Raw genomic sequence first — 16,986 nt, 5'->3', positions numbered from 1 at the left:
GATCCAGGAGCCAGGAGCTTCTTCCAGATCTCCCATGTGGATGCAGGGGCCCCAGGGCTTAGGCCGTCCTCTACTGCTTTCCCAGGCCATAGCAGAGAGCTGGATCAGAAGTGGAGCAGCCGGGACTAGAACCGGCGCCCATATGGTATGCCAGTGCATCAGGCCAGGGCTTTAACCTGCTGCGCCACAGTGCCAGCCCTGGCCACAGTCTTTTGATAATAATCTGAGGATAAAAGGTAACTTTCCACATATTTTATCAGAGTCAAGACTGAGGCTCAGGCATTCACTTTAAAGAGTTTCCTGGGAGAAATACTGAAATTCCTGGGGATGTAATGGGATAGAATATCAAAGAAACAATCTAATGATAAAACACCCTTGCCTATCAACTCCATATTTCTCAAATATTTTTAAGATTTAAAATAATTTGAGACCATTGTGGCCATTTGGGGAATGAACCACTGGGCGGAAGACTTCTGTCTCTTTTTCTCTCTCTGTGACTCTGCCTTTCAAATAATAAAATAAATCTTCATAAAGTGTTCATTTTTTGAACCATCTTTTACAAAAGGTGTAGAATTATTTTTGATTAACTGTTAATGGCACAAATATAATCAGAATGTTACATAGAAAACACAAACTCAATTCATAGAATGTTCTTCAAAGGCTGAGACATGTCATGGGCTGCTGGCCCAGGTGCTCAGAGACTGCTGGTATTGCATGACCTGGACACACCTTCGAATATTTTAATCTTCTGCTCTTTTGATTCTTGTGCTTAACTTTGTCCTGTCAAAGAGGGTGTCTGATGCCATGTCCTTTAGCCAAGACCTATGCTAACAAAAGTGCAACTCATATTCTTTGTGAAACAAGAGGTTTAGAGGGTTTGGGGGGATTGAGAGATATAATATTAAGATCACTGACGTCATACATAAGAGTGTCAATTGTTCAATCAACAACAGGAGTCACTGTGTACTTGTTCTCCATGTGGAACCTCTGTCCTTAATCTCTTTTACTATGAGAATTAATGGTAAAACTAGTCTTCAAACAGTACTTTATACTTTGTGTGTCTGTGTGGGTGCAAACTATTGTTGAAATTTTACTTAGTATAGAGTTGATCTTCTGTATATAAAGATAATTAAAAATGAATCTTAATGAAGAACTGGATGGGAGGAGGAGTAGGAGGTGGGATGGTCTTGGGGTGGAAGGGCGGGTATGGGGGAAAGAACCACTATAATCTAAAAGTTGTACTTACAAAATTTATATTTATTAAATAAAAGCTTTCTATAAAAAACTCACAGTTAATGTCCACCAAAAGAAAAAAGAAAAAAAGAATAGGGCATGTTGGAGACTGGCTGTGTGGCATAGTTTTGATCTACAGGATAAAATCATTTTGAATACATATTACACAATAATGCTAATATATTTATACTACAAACCTTATACTAAAAGTGCTTAATAAGGTAAATTGCGTGTTGTGTGCATAAACTTATGCCTGGATTAAAATTACTCAAATATTTTAATAGCGGCTGCAAATGGGATTATTTTCAAATAACTCATTATTAGTTAATAGGAATACTACTGACTTTTGTGTTTTAGTTTTAGTTTTTGCAACTCTATTGCATTTCCTTGTTATACAGTGTTTATTGGAGTCTCTGAAGTTTTATACTTATCATACCATTTTCGGAGACAATTTGAATTCCAATTTCAATGCTTTTTATTTCTTTCTCTTATTTTCTCTGAGTATGGCTTCCAGCACTGTGTTGAATATAATTGGTGAGAATAGGGGCTTGAGCCATGGCAAACTAGGTTAATCCTCCGCCTGCAGCACAGGCATCCCATATGGGTGCCAGTTCTAGTCCCGGTTGCTCCTCTTCCAGTCCAGCTCTCTGCTGTAGCCTGGGAAAGCAGTGGAGGATGGCCCAAGTGCTTAGGACCCTGCACCTGCATGGGAGATTGGGAGGAGGCACCTGGCTCCTGGCTTCGGATTGATGCAGCTCCGACCCTTGCAGCCACTTGGGGAGTGAGCCGACGGAGGGAGGACCTTTCTCTCTCTGTCTGTAACTCTGCCTGTCAAATAAATAAAGATCTTTAAAAAAATAATTGGTGAGAATAGGTATCCTTGTCTTTCTCCTGAACTTGGAAATCTTCCAATATGTCAAAATTTTCAATTAAGTATAGTTGGTTGAGGGTTTTTTTTTTTTTTTCAAATATATTGTTGCTGTGGTACAGTAGATTTTTGTCTTCACCTAATCCACTGAACATTTTTTTCCATTGAGGATGTTGAGGTTTTTTTCAAATGTGTCTCTCTATTTGGGTAGATGACCATATCACTTGTCTTCATCCTGTTAATGTGGTATATCACACATTTTGGTCTCCGTTTATTGAACAATATTTGCATCCTGGGGATAAATCCCACTTGATCACAAAGACGGATCCTTCTGATTGCTGAGGAATTGTGTTTGCCAGTATTGATTGAAGGTTTTCATAACTATCTTCATCAGGAATGTTGGGCTCTATTTTTTTTCCTGTAGGATCCTTATCTGGATTTACTATTAGAAAAATGCTCACCATGTAAAATGAGTTTGGAAGTATTATTTCTCATTCATTCTGAAAAAGTTTGATACAGATTGGCATCATATATCCTTTAAATGTGTGGAAGACTTCCCACTGTTACCTCCAATCTGCCCATGCTCTCCCTTCTCCTTCCTGTTATATTCTTTCTTTTAATTTGTACAATGACATGCTTTTAGTTTATTTTATAATCATAGGATCAGCCTCCTACTAAATATTTGTTCAACAAATAATAAGCAGATCACTATGCTCCTAAATCTGCTTATATAAAATACATGAAATATATAAATATATAAATAAAAATGTGTGGTAGACCATTTAAGAGGCATTCAAGTTCTTGTAAGCAATTGTAATGAATGTGGAGTAGATATTCAGGGAAATTTGGTCAGTAAATGGTTTCTTTGAATTCTTGGCCCACTGGAATCCCCTGGATCTCATGAACATTCTATGTTTGACCCTAATCAGGCTCATGGATAAAATACTAGCAAAATTTTCATTTGATCAACAGGACATATTATCAAAAGAGTATTTAAAGAGCTGGCACTCTGGCCTAATACCCTATGCCTATGCCTGTGGTGTCAACATCCTATATGGGCACTGAATCGTGTTCCAGCTGCTCAGCTTCCAATCCAGCTCTCTGTTTTTGGACTGGGGAAGCAGCAGAAGATGGCCCAAGTGCTTGACCCCCTGCACTCACAGAGATGTGGAAAGGAAATTCCTGCCTCCTGACTTCAGATAGGCCCAGCTCTAGCCTTTGTGGCCAACTGAGGAGTGAACCTGCAGATGGAAGACCTTTCCCTCTGCCTCTCCCTCTCTCTGTTTGGAACTCCGCCTCTCAAATAAAAAAATATTTTTTAAAAAAGAGTATATATCTATATATACTCATTTATATTGTATGTCCCTACTCAGATTCAGTAACCTGAGAGCATCCAGAAAGAGTAGGGTTTTGCTTATTGTCAATTGTTTTCAACAAGGGGGTTTTGTGTCTACAAGCTTGTTTTTGTTTTAATTCTCTCTCTCTTCTAAAAATTTCTTCTCTGAATTAGAAACAATCTGAAAGGTTTGAAAGTGTTACTATGAACATCTCCAAGGCCACAGTTTCCCTCCATGCAAAAGGAAGACACAAAAGTCAAGAAAATGTATTGAAATGCTGAGATAAGGGAAAGATGAAAGAAATTATAGTACCAAATCTCATGTACTGAAACAAAAATATTATTTAATTTTTTACTACTGTAAGCCTCCCTTCAACCTCCTAAGAAAAAATCTTAATTCAACTGTATGTATAAAGGAGGGTCATGTTTACCTTAGTGAAATAGCTTTGATCACACACACTTCTTAACTTTAGAGGCATTTGAAATGAGTACATATAGAGGTCAATATCCAGTTGAAGTTTTTCAGGGAACTTTCCAAGGCTCATCTGATCAACTGTTATCTGTGAAAAGTGAAGCAGAGCTCTCTATATTAAAGAATTAAATTGGGGATTAGCACTTGAGCCAACTTTGGTGGTTTTCTCCACTTATCATAGAGATATTTTTTTCTAAATGTTGGAAACTGATGACCATAGGTAAAAAAAATACCACCCTCCTTCTGATTTTCTTTTGAGCTGACCTATCCGTATGTAATAGTCACCCCTTGTCCATGGGAGGCATGATATCACTAGACCTCAAATGAATGACTCAATCCACGCATAATACCAAATCCCATGTACACAGTGTCTTCCATATGTACTGTACTAGTTGTATTTTCATCACTTTAATTAAAATATATAAGGGGTGCTAAATTGAGAGAAGAATATTTATTTTGCCTTACAGTTTGGAGTCACAGTCCAAGATTGGGTAGCCCTATTTCTTGGATTTTTATGGCAGCATATGTTTAGAGAGAGGATAACATGACAATGCAGGCAGCAGAATGAGAGGGAACATGATCTTTTCTCCAAGCACATCTGTGTCTCCTTCTAAGTTATCAGGATTTGCCCATGGAGGACTATCCTAGAAACCTAATATAGTTTAATCACTTCCCAAATGCCTCATCTTCAGATTCCATTATTAGAGTCCCACTCTAACCCCTCACCAATAGCATTAACCCATTAACCCTTAACAGAATACATCAGGGTTTGAACATCTGCATGAAAATAGGCAGCCAAATATCAGGTTACCTAAAAACCCATGATATAGTATGGTTTATAATTTAGGCACAATTAAAGTGTTAATGATAATAATAGAATAATCATGATAATTAACTAACAAAAATCATTTGAATATAATCTATCTCAAAATATCTCAGGAAATTAAAGTGACGTTATGTTGAAATAATTTGGCCACTCTCAAAGTGATAATACTATAATTTTCTGTTTTTGATTATTGTTTTAAAACATTAATGTGTATGTTTAAAAGTGGTACCAAAAGCACAGTTAAGCAACTAGTTGTTGAGTCACAGTTGATGCCTATATAAAATTATATTAATTAAATATGTACATAAGCACAGCTTATGTACAACACATTTGAGATACCACAGTGCTCTCTGCAATCTTTCCTTAGATGACAAGTTTAACTTCCTCTCCATTATGGTACAAATAGAAAGAATCTATACAGCAGAACTCAGCTTTATTGCTAGTTTAGTGACTTCCATAGTCTCACTCTAGGAACCTAGAGAATAATAAAAAGTAGGAATTAGAGATTCACTTGATTGAGAAGTAGTTCTGGCAAAAACAGTGGTTTTATAAGAAGAATCATTTTCTCGGCTGGCGCCGTGGCGCGATACGCTGATCCCCCGCCTAGCGGCGCCGGCACACCGGGTTCTAGTCCCAGTCAGGGCACCGGATTCTGTCCCAGTTGCCCCTCTTGCAGGCCAGCTCGCTGCTGTGGCCAGGGAGTGCAGTGGAGGATGGCCCAAGTGCTTGGGCTCTGCACCCACATGGGAGACCAGGAGAAGCACCTGGCTCCTGCCATCGGATCAGCGCGGTGCGCCAGCCGCAGCGCACCGGCCATGGCGGCCATTGGAGGGTGAACCAACGGCAAGAGGAAGACCTTTCTCTCTGTCTCTCTCTCTCACTGTCCACTCTGCCTGTTAAAAAAAATAATCATTTTCTCACATCTTGGATTGGTTCTGCACACATGATGTTCTCCATCTCATTTGCCTGGGTCTTTCCCAGTTAGTAATGAAGAGTGGGCAACCTACAAACTCCTCCAATTGGGCAATCAATCACTGGTTCATCACTGGCATTGTAGGATCACAGGATACCTCAAGTTCAGTGATTTGGTGGAAGGACCCATAGGTTGAGGCATAACATTATAGTCTTGGCTGTAATTTGTAGAGTAAGATTATTAAATAAAAGTAAAGATTGGGCAAATGAACATGGAACCAAATATCTAAGAAATTTGTGCCAAATTCATGTCTTCTCCCAGAGAGTTCACACAGAATGCACTGAATTTCCCATCATTAGATTTTATGAACAATTGGAAAATGTTATCTACAAGCAAAACTTGTTTAGAGACATAATTCCTACGCATTTCAGCAGAGGCACATTTTGTAGAAAACTTCCTCTAGCACACAACAGAATTCCAGGGTCCCAAGAGAAATATGCATGCTTAAAGGCTACTGTTTGTACACATATTTAATGTAATGAGAGAAATTAAAGTTCTGAAATGCCAGCCAGCTATCAGTTTAAAATGAGACATTTCTCGGGTAGCAATCTCTTAAGTTAACATTTTTCTGGACTAGCTATTCTCACTGTATGAGAGAACTGAACACTAGGAGTAAATACTCATTTTCTAAGAATATAGATTCACATATAATTATGTATTTGATTGGCTGGGTGATGGAGAGAGTAGGATAGAGAGAATAGCCCAATCGTTCATATAATGGTTCACTCAGCAAAAGGCCATGGAAGCCTCTGCTGCATTCCAAGGTCCATTAGTAGGGAGCTGGATTGGAAGCAGGGTAGCTGGTACTCAAACTGGAAATCTCATATGGGCTTACCCTGATGCAACACCATTCTTGCCCTAAGGGAGATGTGGTATAGAGGGAGGTGTTTTGATTATGAGGCCTCTGCTCTAGTGAAAGGATTGATGCCCACTGTAATGTGCTTGAATAGATTTCCTTCCCACTTTTTTCTCATTTAAATGTGTTTATTCAAAATTCTAGTGTGATTTTACAAATAGGATGAGGATCAGGTTTTTCTCTGGAGATAATTTTTTTATTTTCATCATTCAAATTTTATATCTCCTCGTCTCCAAATTCCAACTTAAATTTCTTTCAGCATGGTTAGGCTTATTTCTTTTCAATCCCCATGTCCTGCAGGAATTTGAGTACACTGAGAGTATGTCATTGTGAAAATAAAAAGAAAAATAAGAAAGGAAGGCAGAGGAGGTATGGGGACGAAGAAAGGAGGAAGGGTTGAGAGTATCATTATGTTCTTAAAACTCTATGAAATCTGTTCCTTTATATAAAAGATTTATTAGAAGAGTATAAAAAATGCAGCACTGTTGAAAATAATCCACAGAACAGGGTTGTAGGAACATTCAGAGGCAGCCTTCTAATGGACAGAGATGACAAACTGTCTTGACTTGAGGATCCAGAGAAATTACAAACATCTTCTCTTGGCATATGTCCTGGGGAGACATGATCCAACTAATTTCTTTATTTTTATTTTTGTTTATTTATCATTTTTGACAAGCAGAGTGGACAGTGAGAGAGAGAGAGAGAGACAGAGACAAAGGTCTTCCTTTTCCATTGGTTTACCCTCCAATGGCCGCTGAGGCCGGTGCGCTGCGACCAGTGCTCCACACTGATCCGAAGCCAGGTGCCATGTGCTTCCTCCTGGTATCCCATGCGGGTGCAGGGCCCAAGGACTTGGGCCATCCTCCACTGCACTCCCAGGCCTTAGCAGAGAGCTGGACTGGAAGATGGGCAACCGGTACAGAATCCGGCGGCCGGACCAGGACTAGAACCCCGTGTGCCGGCGCTGCAGGCGGAGGATTAGCCTATTGAGCCGCTTGGGACTGGCCCCAACTAATTTCATAAACATTTTAAAGTTAAGTCCAATAAGGTTAGATAAATGAGTAAATTGAAGCTGTGATAGGGAAGAAAGAGATGCTGGCATGGAAAGGATAATGCCATGTTACAGAGAAATGGCACAGGATGCTCAGCACAAGAAGTGGAAGCAGAGTGACCCAGACCTTCCATAGGATCTGTGCACATTTCAACTCATAAACCCATCCTGCGTAAAACTAAAATTCAATTAAACTAATAAAAATTGTTAATTTACATAGAAATATAAATGAGAATGTGTTTTATTCCATATTCACTAATACCATATTCACTATTACTTTGGTGTTTTTAAGATTTATTTATTGGGGGCAGTCCTGTGGCATAGCAGGTAAACCTGCTGCCTGCAGTGCTGGCATCCCATATGGGTGCTGATCCAAGACCAGGCTGCTCAACTTCCCATCCAGCTCTCTGCTGTGGCCTGGGATAGCAGTAGAAAATGACCCAAGTCCTTGGGCCCCTGCACCTGCATGGAAGAAGCTCCTGGCTTCAGATTGGAGCAGCTCCAGCCTTTGTGGCCAATTGGGAGTGAACCAGCAGATGGAAGACTCTATCTATCTATCTATCTATCTATCTATCTATCTATCTATCTTTCTCTGTGTGTAACCCTGACTTTCAACTAACTAAATAAATCTTAAAAAAAAAAAAAAACTGAGAGAGATCTAGAGAGCCACATCTCTCTCTCTCTCTCTCTCTCTCTCTCTCTCTCCGTTCTCTCTGTGTAACCCTAACTTTCAATTAACTAAATAAATCTTAAAAAGAGAGAGATCGAAAGAGCCACATGTCTCTCTCTCTTTCTCTCTCCGTTCTCTCTGTGTAACCCTGACTTTCAATTAACTAATACATCTTTTGAAAAAAATACAGAGAGAGAGCCACATGTGCAGGAACACGTCCTCTTAAACCTTTGCCGGGGGATGGGCAGGGAATTAGGAGCAGCGAATCCCATTAGGATGGGGCTGGAGCTGACACTGGTGGTTGGGCCATGGGGTCACCTGGTTTCCAGCCATGGGGGAGCGAACTAGAGCCTAAGATGCTGTCTAGGATGTAGATTGTGCCATAGATAAGACTGTGCCACAAAATTGTGTAGAATTGTTGTGAATTTGGAGAACATTAGCTTAAAATGTTCAGCATGTGAATTGCCTTCTTCTTTTTAGAAAAAAGAGGTTTATGTATTTATTTATTTGAGAGATTGAGTTAAAGACAGAAAAAGTTCTTCCTTCCATTGGTTCATCACTCAAATGGCCACAATGCCAGAGCTGAGCCTTTCCAATGCCAGGAGCCAGGAGCTTCTTCCATGACTCTCATGCTGGTATAGGAGCCCAAGCACTTGGACCACCTTCCACTGCTTTCCTAGGCCATAAGAAGAAACCTGGATCAAAAGAGGAGCAGCTGGGACTCAAACCGGCACCCATAGGGGATACTGACAATGCAGGTGGAGGCTTAGCCTAGTATGCCACAATGTCAGCCCTGTGAATTGCCTGCTGTTTATGGTTGTAGACTATGTGACATCACTCACTCTTAAAATTGTTTATTTAAGTATGTATAAGCTCAAGAAATGCTTCATTTACATTTTTCAAGGATATAAGTATTATTTTCAGAGATCTTAAAGTTTATTTATAAACATGTCTTCATGGAGAAAGACAACAGATGAATGAGTGTTACCATAATAAAGTAAAATTTCTTTGATGATGAATTTCAATACACCACCATTAACGATGGAATCATAAGGTAAAGTAACCCAGTGGCACTCTGATGGCTTTGGGTATTGCTAAAACAAAGAACCAATGGTCCATAAGTATTTATAATGTTCATTACAAAGATTACTTCAGGAATGGATCAAAATGAACTTTATCTGAGACAATACTTGGTTTTCAGGATACTGTTGGTAACACTCCTGTCTACAAAGTATAGAAAACAATACATATGTGATATTATTAAAAGAAATACAAAAAATGTCAACTTGAGACATTCATAGGCAGAAATACTTAACCCTCCAAATGGAATTGTCCCTTAGATCCTGCAACTTAATGTGTTAGTAATTTTAAATATCTCCCTTCGTTTTCACTGTGTTTGCTAAGGATTCAAACACTGCATTTATCTTGAGGGAGTTTGTCCTTAAAGGGTCAATAGAAGCACTTGGTTATGATTTTCTGAAGTATGATGACTTTGATGCAGAGAATGAAGTCTTAAAGTTAGATTGAAAGCCACAGAATGTGGATGTAGACAAAAACCACATGAGGGGAAAGAAGTTACAGCAAACAATAGATCTTTACTCTCATTTTGTGGTCTAATGTTATAGAATCTAGGCAAAAATGTGTTGAAAATCAGGATACCACGAAATATGTCTTCCTGCTACCTTTGGGTTTCTAAATTCACGATGGAAATAATTGTGATAGGGGCTAGCACTATGGCATAGAAGGTTAAGCATCTGCCTGCTGAGCTGGCATCACATATGGGCACCAGTTTGAGTCCTTGCTGCTCCACTTCCAATCCAAATGCCTGCTGATAGACTGGGAAAGCAGTAAAAATGGCCCAAGTGCTTGGGCCCTTGAGCCCATGTGGGAGACCTGGAAGAAGTTTCTGGCTCCTGGCTTTGGATCGGCCCTTCTCTTGCCATGTGCCTGTTAGGGAATGAACTAGCATTTGGAAATCTCTCTCTGTCTCTCCCTCCTACATAAATAAATAAATCTTTTTAAAAAGAATTATAATATAATATGAAAGAGATTAGTGTAATGCAAAATTGTATAGATTAAAAATTAGTAGACACGTTATAATTGGTAATGCTTTCTTGGTATGGAGAAAAATGAAGAATATATCAGAGAAATTATGCAAGTATTCAATGTTAATTTATAATTCTCATTGCCTTTAAATATCTTAATAAACATTGATTGTTATCTTTTTGTATTTTCAGTGGTTCAAAAGACATTCAAATATGCAAATTATACAGAAAGCCTTTAGACATTAGTCTGTCTTATCTATGATAGTCTTTTCATTTCATAACTGAATATACTCTGCTATGCATGATGGTCAGTGAGTAGTTAAAGAGTTAATAAAAATGTGGTCAACTTGTCTGGAGTAACCTATGACCCCTGAAATATATTTCAGTATTAAGCAGTGTATGGCTGTGTCCTTGTTCAAAAACAGGCAAAATACATTTCTGTTTTGATTGAATTCTTCTATAACACAGCACTGGGTATGCAGCTAAGCCAGATGAATACGTTTGAATTTCTTATTCTGTATGTGCAGCGTGTTAAGCTCCAGGTAAAGGTACATAATATGAAAAAACATTGAATATGAATATAATTGTACTAAAGTCATACCTATGAGTGCATGTCACACTTGAAATCAGAAAGAAAACAAAATTAACTTTTACTAAAATGGTCGCTTCACAGAAATCACTTCTTTAATGTATTAGAAATTTGTTTACTGAGTTTAGGTTTTTCTAATTTTAGAGTGGCTGGACACCCAAATTACCCATTTTCTGATGAATATTAGCATGTGGGCCTTTTTCATGACTTCTGTCATAATCTGCATGTGGATCATGATACAGGAGATGTTTCAGATGCTGGTGACTGGATACTTCCCTTCTGGTTAACCTATGCTTAGCAATGCACTCTCAGCTACATGCCACATGGCATGAAACATTGACACTAAATTTTTGTCACTTTCAAACAAAATTTTAAATATTGCTTTATTAAAGATTCTTATTCACCAGCGATTCAATAACTTCCGTAATTTGTTTCATTTTGACTCCTTAGTACCTAAAAATGATTTTCCTAGAAAATTTGGAGACCTGTGGTGAGAAGACGATAGCAGCTAACCATAGATGTGACTGGGAATGAGGTGTTGAATTGTCAAGCCTGTAGGGCAGTTTAGCAAAGGTTTTCAGTGATTGTTTCTCTAGTACATCCAGGAAAGAAAAAACTCACTATATAGAGCACAGAGGTGAGGCAATACTACAAGGCTGACAGATAGTTCAGCGGTGCAGTTTGTGGATCAGAGCGACAGTGTACATGTGCATATTTGGGATCCTTGGGGTAGGGTTAGACACAGGGACTGGGGATTGGGAAGAAAAGTGATTATGAGTCAGGTATGAGGAGGATTGAGAAAGAGGAAGTTGAGCATATATCTGCGTAGAAATATTGGCAAAAGTCTTTTGATAATGTTATCTGCAGATAGAAGGAAACTTTCTACATGTTGATCTTTTCCTTGCTGTGCAGATGCTTCTGATTTTGTTACAATCCTGTTTGTTCAGGTGCTTTTGTGGCCTGTGCTTTGGGGGTATTGTCCAGGAAGTCATCCCCTACACCAGTGCCTTGGAGTGTTTCCCTTACATTTTCTCCCAGCAACTTCATAGTGTCTGGTCTTCAATTTAGTTCTTTGGTCATCCTTGAGCTGATTTTGTACATAGTGAGAGTTATGGATCTAACTTCATTGTCCTACATATATACATCTAGTTTTGAAAGCATCATTTATTAGAGAGATTATCCTTACTCCACTGAATGATTTGAGCACTTTTGTCAAAATGCAATTGGTTGTATGTGCATGGAACAATTTCTAGGCTCTCTATTCTGCTCCATTGATCTATGCATTGGTTTTTGTGGCTGTAGCATGCTGTCTTAATGATTATAGCTTTGTAGTGTGCTTTGAAGTCAGATATTGTGATACCTCCAGCTTGATTTTTTTTTTTTTTTTGCTCAGAATCGCTTTGGCTATTCTGGGTCTTTTTGTTTCCATATGAATTTTAAGATTGTTTTTTATAATCCTGTGAGAACATCATTGATATTTTCAGGGATCCCATGGCTGGTAGTCTTCTTTAGGTATTATAAATGTTTTAAGTATATTGAGTTTTCTAATTCATGAACAAGGAATATATTTCTATCTTTTTGTGTCCTTAAAGATCTCTTTCATCAGGATTTGATAATTTTCAATGCAGAGATCTTTCACTTCTTGAAGTAAATTTATTCCTAAATATCTGAATTTTGAGATAGTGCCAAGGGCTGTTGGGCAAAGAACTCAAAGACTGAGAACTGTTCATGACCTTGGTATACCTTCCAGAACTATCTACATTACCTCAATTATCTAGCCTTAGTAATTTTTGACTACATTGTTCCCTTTCAGAACACAGAATTTTGAAGTCACCAAGTGTTTGAAACAAAGGCTTGAGTTTCTTAAAGAACTTCACATTAGAGGAATAGAGTAGGGAATTAAATCAGCAATTGTTTTAGATAAAGGGAAATATCTATGAATATGGTGGACAGAGTGACATCAGAGTCAAAATATTATTGATGAAATGAATTGCTTACCTCCAGCGGCTTGGAACTGAGTAAGGGAGAGGTCAAATAGTCTGATTGGAGTTTTTCTAGTGATTATTCCAAGGCTGGTTGGAACTACCTTGCCTGATTGAAAGTAGACCAAATTTTCTGAGAATGAAAATGGAATGAATAGTTTTACCAGTTAGATACATTTTTCCCACTAGTTATTGCATGACAACGCCCAGAAAAAATAACCGTTTATTTGTTGTGGGATTTTTTTTTTTGATGTGATGTGTCTGTATGGAGTAGTTTCTCATTATCAAAGAGGGATATATTTCACAAAACCCAATGGATTCCTTTATATGTACATGCATGAATACCTTCATACACTGAAAAGATATGTATATGGAACTTTTTCTATTCATAGTAAACTTTCAATATAAAAATTAGACACAAATGATTTAATATTTTCCCACTCGCTCAAAGGAATTTATTGTGTTGATAGTTGCAAAGGCACTGATGATATAAGCTAACAGTAATGGTTGAGGACTCTGAGTTAGAAAGAACCATTGATGAGTTCACACAAACAGCCCATCAAATAACTTCAACTATCTAATTATTTTACCTATAAGGGAACTGACTTATCAAAGGTCACTTGCAATAACTTATTCTTCATTGTCTTTTCTGATTGTCACAAATCCACTTGCATTTTGGGATCTTTGCTCACCTTCTTTTCTTTGCTTACCCCTAATCTGACAACAGGATGTGGTAGATAGAGGACTTTTGGTGTTCGCTCCAGGAGACATCTTCATGTACTACATTTGCTTTATATAGAAACAGGATAAATAGTAGGAAGAAATAACATATTGTACCTCTGGCTTCCTACCTTTCTCTAAAGCTACCTCATGGCTCAAATTTCCATCCAACACTAGGGGTACATATTGAATTCCAGTCATGTCACAGAAGAATTAAAGTATCTTTGCTGTGCTGCACACTTCTTGGTGTAATTCTAGCTTACATCTCATTAGTAACACATCAACCTGTAAAAACCTTGTTGATAGCCACCAACTTGTAGTTTCCAGTGATCATTCCATAAACAGATTGGAAGTTGTATAGTGGTTGGGGGTCCCAGAAATTCTCTCAAAATGATGGTTATTAGGACTGGCCACTTGGAGTCAAAGATACAGAAAATAACTTGATGGAAGTGAGTTCGTAAACATCCTAGCTAGTGTTCCAAGACTGACCTACTAATGAACACTCTGATTGTGGACAGTTTTGTAACTTAACCTCCTGGCTTTTCTTTCCTGTAATTTATTTTTATAGTTTTGATAAATGGTAAAATAGTAATTTTATTTCTCTGAAATAAAACCGCGTGAGGAGAATACACGTGGCTTTCAGTAAGCAAGTGGGAAATTTCTTTCACTGTTTAAGTTGTCAGACCAAATATCAGAGATGCAAACTCTTCACCAATTAAGGAAAGCAATACAAGACCCATATGCATAGCGCTAGGGTGCAGTTCTCTTAACTGATGTAATTTGTTTCTCATCCTAAACTTCATTTCTAACGTGTGTTTATCAGGGAATATGCAATGTGTTAATTTATGTCAGCACTGTAGTAAGAGTTAATCACAAGAATTAACATAACATTGTCACTGAATTTTTTTTTTGACAGGTAGAGTGGACAGTGAGAGAGAGAGAGAGACAGAAAGGTTGTCCTTTGACGTTGGTTCACCCTCCAATGGCCGCCGCGGCCGGCGTGCTGCGTCCAGTGCATCGCACTGATCTGAAGCCAGGAGCCAGGTGCTTCTCCTGGTCTCCCATGCAGGTGCAGGGCCCAAGGACTTGGGCCATCCTCCACTGCACTCTCGGGCCATAGCAGAGAGCTGGCCTGGAAGGGGGGCAACCAGGACAGAATCCGGCGCCCTGACCGGGACTAGAACCTGGTGTGCCGGCACCGCAAGGTGGAGGATTAGCTTATTGAGCCGCGGCACCGGCCAGTTTTTTTTTTTTTTTTTTTTTTTTTTTTTTTTTAAGAAGAACAAAAGGTATCTTTACTTTCGGGCCCTTAATGTACTTGATAGAAACAAAGAAGAAATGGACTTGCTGCACTAGGATTTGTAGAGTTGTTGGTGGATTTGGCTTTGGTGTGTGCCTCAGCTGGTGGATATCAGGGTTCTGGAATGGAAGGATGAGCACAAACTGGTTTATCTGCAAGCTACTCAAGAAGTCAGCACCTAGGTGGGAGCTACACCCATTTGCTCCCAGTTTGGAAAGCTTCATTCCAAATAATGTGACCATGACTGTGAGGTATTGATATCATCATAACTTGCTGGTCCTGGGCAAAGACGAATTAGAGAACAAGGCAGGGCTTCTAGGAGTTAGTGTCCTGACAAACTCAGAACTTCTTGGCAAGATTTTAAAGCAAATTAACCACACCTTGGCTTTACTGTGTTTCCAATGATGAATGATCTTGCGAATGGAGCTCAGCTTTAGATAAAAGGTTCTATACAAATAAACCCAGAGCAAATATTTGGTAGACTCACAGAACAAAGGGCTCAGAAATTATACCACATACTTATAGCCAACTGATTTTGATTAGTTGTGAAGAATATACATTTCAGCAAAGGTAGCATTTTCAATATATAGTTAAAATACATGAATGCTAAAATATATATAGTATTCCGAATGTGTTTAGTACTCAGAAAACTGCACATCATCACAGTCACCATGTTCCTAAAGTTCTAATTATGAAATGTATGAAGTTTGTATTCCTTAAATAAAAAGTTTTGGGGTGGAGGAGAAATAGACAAAGGAACTAAATAACAGCTCTCAAATGAAGAAATAGAATGTCCACAAATTTAAGAATAAAGTATTTATATGACTAGACTCAAGGAAATATAAATCAATCATTTTATGATATGAGATATTGCTTCATGTCAGTCAGAATGGCTATTATAAAAAACAAAAAACCTAGAAACTAATCTTAATTGACATGTGGATAATGGGAACTCTTAGTGTAGGGGAATGTAATCATCAAAGCACAGCTGAAAAATAATATGGAAATTTCATTAAGAGACTAGTAATTGAACATGATGTTATCTAAAATCCCACTCTGGGTATATATACAAAAGACAAAAGATTTAGTATCACAGAGATACCTGATCCACCATGTTAATTGGACCATTGTTCACAAAAGCCAAGATATGGAATAAACCAAGATGTCCATTATCAGATGAATAGATAAAGAAATTAAGATCCATGTGCATGCACAAGCACACACGCACAAACATCAACCACATGCTGGAATACTATTCAGCCAGAAAAGGAATGAAATTCTGTCACTTAAGCATAATGCGTGGAACTAGAAGAAACCGTATCAAGCAAAATATGGCAGACATAGAAAGATAAATACCAAATGTTTGCCTCGCCTAGAGGAACTAAACACACACAGACACACACACACATGCAAACACACACACCTCAGTCTGAAATACAGTAGTTATAGCTAGAGGCTTGTAGCATTTGGGAGAATAGACAGTGATTGAAGTAAAAAGTAGGGCATGGTGAATGTGGTTTATTAAGTATGACAAATACATCATAGTAATATCAGATGTTAATAATAGGGGAACGTGGATATAAAGTATATGGGAAGCAATTATAGTACTTCATTCACATTTTTTATTTTGTAAATTTGAAGTTTTTTTTAAACAAAATAATGTATTTTTAAAAGGTCCATTTAAAGTGATTGTTTAATTAACACATCAAGTCATGATACTTTAAATATTTTCTAATATTAATTCATTAAGGCTGATACCTAAAGCAAAGGCAACAAACCAAAATTAGACAACTGGAATACACCAAACTGAAAACTCTAAAGGCGGAGGCTAGTGCTATGGTGTAGCTGGTTAAGCTTCTACCCTTGATGCAAACAACCCATATGGGCACTGGTTGAAAACCCAGCAGCTCCACTTCCAATCCAGCTCACTGCTATTGCATCTGGGAGTGCAGCAGAAGATGGCTGAAGTGTTTGGGCCCTTGTGCCCACATGGAAGAACCTGAAGAAGCTCCTAGATCCTGGGTTCTACCCGACCCAGCCCTGGTTGTTGGAGCTGTTTGAGTGA

At 38.3% G+C, this 16,986-nt stretch overlaps 1 protein-coding gene across 1 annotated transcript in view; it reads left to right on the top strand.

Annotated features, from left to right (window-relative positions):
• Nucleotides 1–16,986, top strand: part of PGER4 (prostaglandin-E(2) 9-reductase-like) — a gene marked incomplete at its 3' end in the record, with an annotated part of 144,885 nt that overhangs the window by 22,036 nt on the left and 105,863 nt on the right.

This window comes from Oryctolagus cuniculus, chromosome 13 (genome assembly GCF_964237555.1).
Source record: "Oryctolagus cuniculus chromosome 13, mOryCun1.1, whole genome shotgun sequence".
Lineage (NCBI taxonomy): Eukaryota > Metazoa > Chordata > Mammalia > Lagomorpha > Leporidae > Oryctolagus > Oryctolagus cuniculus.
The sequence above is the reverse complement of the archived record's forward strand: the minus strand, read 5'-3'. Positions and strand labels throughout refer to the sequence as shown.